Here is an 8300-nt window from a genome sequence, read left to right as displayed (position 1 = left end):
CTCAGTCGTTAAGCATCTGTCTTCGGCTCAGGTCATGATCCCAGGGTCCTGGGATCGAGCCCCACATGGGGCTCCCTGCTCCGTGGGGAGCCTGCTTCTCCTTCTCCCACTCCCCCTGCTTGTGTTCCCTCTCTCGCTGTGTCTCTCTCTGTCAAATAAATAAAATCTTTAAAAAAAAAAGAAAAGAATAAAAGTCCAAGACTATGTAAGGCATACAACAAAATGCATCATCTAAAAAAGTTAATAACACAATGTTCAGAATTCAATACTAAAAAAAATTACCAAGAATGAGAAGGAGCAGGAAAATAAAATCCATAGCCAGAGAAAAATCAATCAATAAATAGAGCCAGGAGTGATGGAGATAATGAAATTAGCAGACAAGGATATCTTAAAAAGTTATCATAAACTTGTTCCAAATATTGAAGAAGGTAGAGAAAAACATAAGAATGGTTAGGAGAGGAAGGAAAGATATAAAAATGAGCCATGGAACTTCTGGACAATAAGAATACAATATCTGAAATGAAAAATACAATGAATGAGACTAGCAACAGCTTAAATACTATAGAATAAAAGATTAGTAAATTTGAGACACAGTGCTAGAGGCTGTCCTGAATGAACAGCACAGAGAGAAAAATACTGAAATAAACAGAATATCAGTGACCTGAGGGACACTTATCAATATGCGACATCAGAATTCAGATATACTATAACATACTGTAAATATAAAGACACAGATAGACTGAAAGTAAAAGAATGGAAATGGTATACAAGGCAAAAAACAATATTTTTAGACAAAGTGAATTTCAGAACAAGGAATATTACCTGGAACAAAGAGAGACATTTGATAATGATAAATATATGTGTACCTAATAAGAGCTTCAAATACATGAAGAAAATTTCATAGAAATGAAAGGAAAAATAGATAAATATATAATTATAGCTGGAGACTTCAGCACTCCTTTGTCAGTAGTTGATAGAAACAAGCAGCAGGAAAATTAGTAATACACAGGAGATCAAATAACACTACCAATCTACTTAATGTATTTGATATTTATAGAACATGTCACACAATGACACCAAAAGACACATTCTTTTCAAATGCATGTGGAACATTCACTAAGACAGACCACAGATAAAATAAATCTCAAATTTAATGGAACTAAAATCATACAAAATATATTCTCTAACCATGGTGGAGTCAAATTGATGTCAATAATAGAAAAAAATATTGGAAGATACTCAACAAGTTGTACATTAAGCAGCACATTTCTAGATATCTCATGGGCCAAAAAAGAAATCACAAGAAAATTAGAAAATATTTTCAACTGAAAGTAGAAAACAAAACACATCAAAATTTGTGGAATTCAGTTAAAGCAGTACTCAGAAGGAAGATACTACAGAAAAAGAAATCAGTGAAATTAACAATTGGCTTTCTTGAAAAGAAAAAAAATAGTAAATTAGAAATTTCAAGCCAGACTGATGGAAAAAAAATATATAGAGAGATCACAGTTTACCAACATTAGGAATGAAAGAGATGATATCACTACAGATCCTATAGACATTAAAATGAAAATAAGTGTTATGAACAGGGGCACCTGGGTGGTTCAGTGGTTAAGCGTCAGACTCGTGATTTTGGCTCAGGTCATGATCTCATGGGATCAAGCCCCACGTCAGGCTCCATGCTCAGGGGGGAGTCTGCCTGAGATTCTTTCCCTCTCCCTCTGCCCCTCTCCCCACTTGCACGTGCTCTCGCTCTCTCTCCAAAAAAAATACATAAATCTTTTCTTAAAAAAAGAGTATTATGAACAATGCCATGCCATAAATTCAACAACTTAGATGAAATGGACAAATTCCTTACAAGACACATACTCCAAAAACTCACACAATACCAAGTAAATAACATGAGTGACCCTATTTCTATTAAGGAAATTGAATTTGAAGTTTAAAAACCTCACCATAGAAAACCTCAGCTCTATATGGCCTCACTGGTGAATTCTATCAAACATGTAAGGAAGAAATAATACCAATTCTACACAAACCGTTTCAGAAAATAGAAGAGGTGGGGAATACTTCCTAAAACATTCTATGAGGGAAGGAGTACCCTGATACCAAAGACATAAGAAAACACAATTACAGACCACCACTGTCCCTTATAATATAAAAATTCTGAACAAAATTCTAGCAAATCACAGCACATATTATATAAAATGATAAAAACATCATGACTACATAGGATTTATCCCAAGAGCACTGGGTGTTATACACAACTAATGAATCACTGAACACTACACTGAAAACTAATGATGTACTATATGTTGACTAATTGAATTTAAATAAAAAAAATAAATTAAGAAAAGGATTTATCCCAAGAATTCAGTTTTGGTTTATTCCTCAAAAACTGATGGGCTGCAAGCTTGGTTCAACATCCGAAAATCAATCAATGTGATACAATACATTAATATAAGAAAGAACAAGAACCATATGATACTCTCAATAGATGCAGGAAAAGCATTTGACAAAGTACAGCATCCTTTCTTGATTAAAACTCTTCAGAGTGTAGGGATAGAGGGTACATACCTCAATATCATAAAAGCCATCTATGAAAAACCCACAGCGAATATCATTCTCAATGCAGAAAAACTGAGAGCTTTCCCCCTAAGGTCAGGAACGCGGCAGGGATGTCCACTATCACCACTGCTATTCAACATAGTACTAGATGTCCTAGCCTCAGCAATCAGACAACAAAAAGAAATAAAAGGCATCCGAATCGGCAAAGAAGTCAAACTCTCACTTTTTGCAGATGATATGATACTTTATGTGGAAAACCCAAAAGACTCCACCCCAAAACTCCTAGAACTCATACAGGAATTCAGTAAAGTGGCAGGATATAAAATCAACATACAGAGGGCACCTGGGTGGCTCAGTTGGTTAAGCGACTGCCTTCGGCTCAGGTCATGATCCTGGAGTCCCGGGATCAAGTCCCGCATCGGGCTCCCTGCTCAGCGGAGAGTCTCCCGTTCCCCCCCACCTTGTGCTCTCTTTCTCATTCTCTCTCTCAAATAAATAAATAAAATCTTAAAAAAAAAATCAAGGCACAGAAATGAGTTGCATTTCTATACACCAACAACTAGACAGAAGAAAGAGAAATTAAGGAGTCGATCCCATTTACAATTGCACCCAAAACCGTAAGATACCTAGGAATAAATCTAACCGAAGAGGCAAAGGATCTGTACTCAGAAAACTATAGAATACTCATGAAAGAAATTGAGGAAGACACAAAGAAATGGAAAAACATTCCATGCTCATGGATTGGAAGAACAAATATTGTGGAAATGTCTATGCTATCTAGAGCAATCTACAATTTAATGCAATCCCTATCAAAATACCATCCACTTTTTTCAAAGAAATGGAACAAATAATCCTAAAATTTGTATGGAACCAGAAAAGACCCCGCATAGCCAGAGCAATTCTAGTGGCATCACAATTCTGGACTTCAAGCTCTACTACAAAGCTGTCATCATCAAGACAGTATGGTACTGGCACAAAAACAGACACATAGATCAATGGAACAGAATAGAGAGCCCAGAAATGGACCCTCAACTCTATGGTCAACTAATCTTCGACAAAGCAGGAAACAATGTCCAATGGAAAAAAGACAGTCTCTTCAACAAATGGTGTTGGGAAAATTGGACAGCCACATGCAGAAGAATGAAACTGAACCATTTCCTTACACCACACACAAAAATAGACTCAAAATGGCTGAAAGACCTAAATGTGAGACAGGAATCCATCAAAATCCTTGAGGAGAATACAGACAGCAACCTCTTCGACCTCAGCCACAGCAACTTCTTCCTAGAAACATCGCCGAAGGCAAGGGAAGCAAGAGCAAAAATGAACTATTGGGACCTCATCGAGATAAAAAGCTTTTGCACAGCAAAGGAAACAGTCAACAAAACCAAAAGACAACCGACAGAATGGGAGAAGATACTTGCAAATGACATACAGATAAGGGCTAGTATCCAAAATCTATAAAGAACTTATCAAACTCAACACCCAAAGAACAAATAATCCAATCAAGAAATGGGCAGAAGACATGAACAGACATTCTTCCAAAGAAGACATCCAAATGGCCAACAGATACATGAAAAAGTGTTCAACATCACTTGGCATCAGGGAAATCCAAATCAAAACCTCAATGAAATACCACCTCACACCAGTCAGAATGGCTAAAATTAAGAAGTCAGAAAACGACAGATGGTGGCGAGGATGTGGAGAAAGGGGAACCCTCCCACACTGTTGGTGGGAATGCAAGCTAGTGCAGCCACTCTGGAAAACAGTATGGAGATTCCTCAAAAAGTTGAAAATAGAGCTACTCTATGAACCAGCAATTGCACTACTGGGTATTTACCCCAAAGATACAAATATAGTGATCTGAAGGGGCACATGCACCCCAATGTTTATAGCAGCAATGTCCACAATAGCCAAACTATGGAAAGAGCCTAGATGCCCATCAACAGATGAATAGATAAAGAAGATGTGGTGTGTATATATACAATGGAATATTATGCAGCCATCAAAAAATGAAATCTTGCCATTTGCAATGACGTGGATGGAACTAGAGGGTATGATGCTAAGCTAAATAAGTCAATCAGAGAAAGACAAGTATCATATGATCTTACTGATATGAGGAATTTGAGAAACAAGACAGGATCATAGGGGAAGGGAGGGGAAAAATGAAACAAGATGAAACCAGAGAGGAGACAATCTGTAAGAGACTCTTAATCTCAGGAAACAAACTGAGGGTTGCTGGAGTGGAGGGGGGGTGAGATGGATGGGGTGGCTGGGTGATGGACATTGGGGAGGGTATGTACTATGGTGAGCACTGTGAATTGTGTAAGACTGATGAATCACAGATCTGTTATATGTTAATAAAAAATATTTTAAAAAGTAAAAAAAATTGATCAGTGGATCAGTGGACAAAGTATATCTTCTTAAAGGCAAAACCAGGATTACAATACAAAAATCAGTGCAAAGTGCTACTGAAATATCAAGAAGAATCTATTTATCTAAAAAATATTTATTAAGTACTAATTATATTCCAGGCACCGGAAGGGCATCTTCAAATACAATGATATGCGAGATAGCCACAGAACTTCCTCTCCTGGAGATGAAATAGCCATTAATAAATGAATCACACTGTACTATTCATCAGGATTATTGGTTATAAAAATGAAACTGACTCGGGCCAAGTTAAGCAGAAAAATAACCTCCTGCAAGAGTATCAGATAGCTCACAGAACTGGTAGAAATATTAGAGGACCAGACTAAGGTAGGAACCAAGGGAGGCCAGACATAATCAAGATTCTGCTAAAGGAGCTAATACCTGACCCTGATGATGGCCACCCCTGGATACCTGCTACCGTGACACTGCCCAGCCAACTCTGCCCAGCCAACAATAATCCATTATGTGTTTTTGCAGTATTTCCTCAAGATTTATTTCTTGTCCAGGCTAAGATCATATACCTTCCTGGATGTGGGGAGAAGAAATGGCCTTCTCCCCACTTGAGTTTTTGTAGCAGGACCCTAAGTCTTAGTTAATTGGGTGAAAAGGAAAGAAACGAGTGTTGCAAGCAGAGGAAACTGCATGTTCTGAGGTCCCACAGTAGGAGGGAGCATGATGCATATCAGGCACTGAAAGTAGGATGGACCATGCAGCATCACAAGGGCCACATCAGAGGACTTCAAGATTTCCAGGAGCAATGGGAAGTCATTGCGGGATGTTCAGCTAGGAGGGACCATTGAATCTGTTTGTCGAAAAGATTACTTTGTACTCTGGAGAACAAATTAGAAGAAACAAGAAGCGGAGAGATCAGTTACTGGGCTACTTCAATGATCCAGGCCAGAGGCTGATGCAAGTGGTGGCAGTCGAAATGGAGAGAGGAGGACTGTCAGGAGCTATGTAGAAGGTATTCAGGACAGGCTCTGATGACAGCAGATGTGGGAAGTGAGAGAGAGGTGGGTCTAGGATGACACCTAGGTTTCTGCCTGGCACAACTGCACCAGTGGTGGTGCCAATCACTAAGATAGGGAACCCTAGGAAAGAGCCAGTTTGGCAGAGAAAATAACGAGTTTTAGTATTCAACATGTTTAATTTGAAATGGCTTGAGACATCCAAAAGGAAATGTCAGGTAAGTGAGAGACCCCCAACTCAAATGAGTTTAAAAAAGAAAAAAAAAGATAGAGGAGAGTTAGTGATGCACAAATTGCAAAAGAAAGATCATGGAGATAGGTCATCAGACACAGCTGGAGTCAGAAGCTGAAATAATATTAATGTGGCTCATTTTCTCTCCTCATTGCTCAGAAAAAGCAATATTAATCCATTCAAATGAAAAATAAAACCACTTCTTATAAAAAACCAACTATGAATTCAAACATGTCCTCGAATCAAGTAGGAAAGAAAGATGGATGGCCTGAATGAATTTCAAAATATCATCCAACCCTAAGATTCTATTATATTGTGTAAGGTTTTGAATTGTCTAGAATATAGATTTATTTCTATTCAAATAAATTGGTTCCTTTTCTTTCTTAACAGTAACACTATTATTATTATTTCAAACAAGCTATCTCAGTTTCCCTGATGTAAATATTCAAGAGGCAGCAATGATATGTTGGATAAAAATATAAAGTTTAAGGGCACAGAGTCCTAGGTTCAAATTCCATCAAACATTAATTAGTTGTGCAAACTTACACAATGCATTTCACGTTTCTGAGCCTCAGTTTTCTAGTTTTCAAAATGAGAACAATAATAGTGCTTACATCATAATTTTATGAAGATTAACAGGGCTCTTGAATATTAAAAAAAGGCAATATCAATTAGATGATTAGATATATGAGTCTGGAACTCAGAGGAAAAGTCTGTGTGGGAGATATAAATGTGTGAATTGTATGCAGGTCAATAATTGAAGCCATGTTATGGATGACATTTCCTCAGCAAAGAGGATATGGAGAAGAGCGGGGCAAGGCCTAGGGCAGGCCCCAAGAAACTCCTGAATTAGATTTCCTGGGCATGTTAGAGTAGCAAACTTTTTTTTTTTTTTTAAGATTATTTATTTATTTATGAGAGAGAGAGAGAGAGCATAGCGAGCAAGAGAGAACATGAGTGGGGAGGCAGAGGGAGAGGGAGAAGTGGGACTCCCTGCTGAGCAGGGAGCCGGATTCAATTCAGGGCTCGATCCCAGAACCCTGGGATGATAACCTGAGCCGAAGGCAGACGCTTAACCAACTGAGCCACCCAGGCGTCCCTAGAGTAGCAAACTTCTTGAGGGACTTTGAAACTATGAGTAATTATTTGGGTAGAAAAGGAAGGAAAGGGTATTTGACAAAGCATGAACAGTAGGAGAGAGGCCTCCTGGGAAAGGGGACATGCTCATAGAGGCTGAAGGGTGCACGAGAGAGCGACAGATGCTGGGGCTGGCACAGTAGACACTGAATGGTTGTGTATATCAAAAAAAAAAAATAGGCTTTCCTGTAAACCAGCCCATCAAATTTTATAATCAGAGCAACAAGGTTTGTAAAAAGAAAATCTGTCCAAAAAAAGGAGGTCAGCCAAGAAAAGGAAGAGCTTAGAGGCAAAAAGAACCAGTCAGGAGGCTACAAGGAGTTAAGAGGTCCTCTGAGGCAATGGAAGGGACATAGGTGTGACATAGGTATGAGATATTTCAGAAGTAGCATCAGCAAGACTTGCTAATGAACTGACTGTGAAGAAGAGAGAGGCTTTAAGAGGGGGTGAATTCAGGTCCCTAGAGAATCAGGTTAAGGAGATGCACACATCTGACAATTAACATCATTTGTGAACAGCCTCCCAGAGGAATCATAGCAGAACCATCAACTCTAATTAATGAGGTCATCCCATGAAGTTGGGCTAAAAGTAGGTCACTGTCTGTGGTGCCATAAGATCTGTTCTGCCTCTGAAGTTCTTGGATGTGAAATCACAGATGGTAAAAGCAGCAGTGTTGGACTATAGCCTGTATGACCAGGTAGACAGTGGAGCCAGTAACTAAAACAAGGAATACCACCCAGCACTGTGCACACCTATAAAATACAAAACACTTTCTAGCAGCTCAAAGAGCTAGTGGCCACTGCACAAGAACATTAGTGTTCTAATGGAGATATGGGAGAGCAATTAAGGGAGATACGGGGAGCAATTAAGGGAGATATGGGGAGCAATTAAGATTCCAAGAGTAACCAGAGGGGGAAATGCTCCTGGAAGACTGTAATTTATACACATGGATGTTTAGGAAA

Source organism: Phoca vitulina, unplaced genomic scaffold, assembly GCF_004348235.1.
Source record: "Phoca vitulina isolate PV1807 unplaced genomic scaffold, GSC_HSeal_1.0 scaffold94, whole genome shotgun sequence".
Classification (NCBI taxonomy): domain Eukaryota; kingdom Metazoa; phylum Chordata; class Mammalia; order Carnivora; family Phocidae; genus Phoca; species Phoca vitulina.
This window is presented reverse-complemented; position numbering follows the sequence as displayed.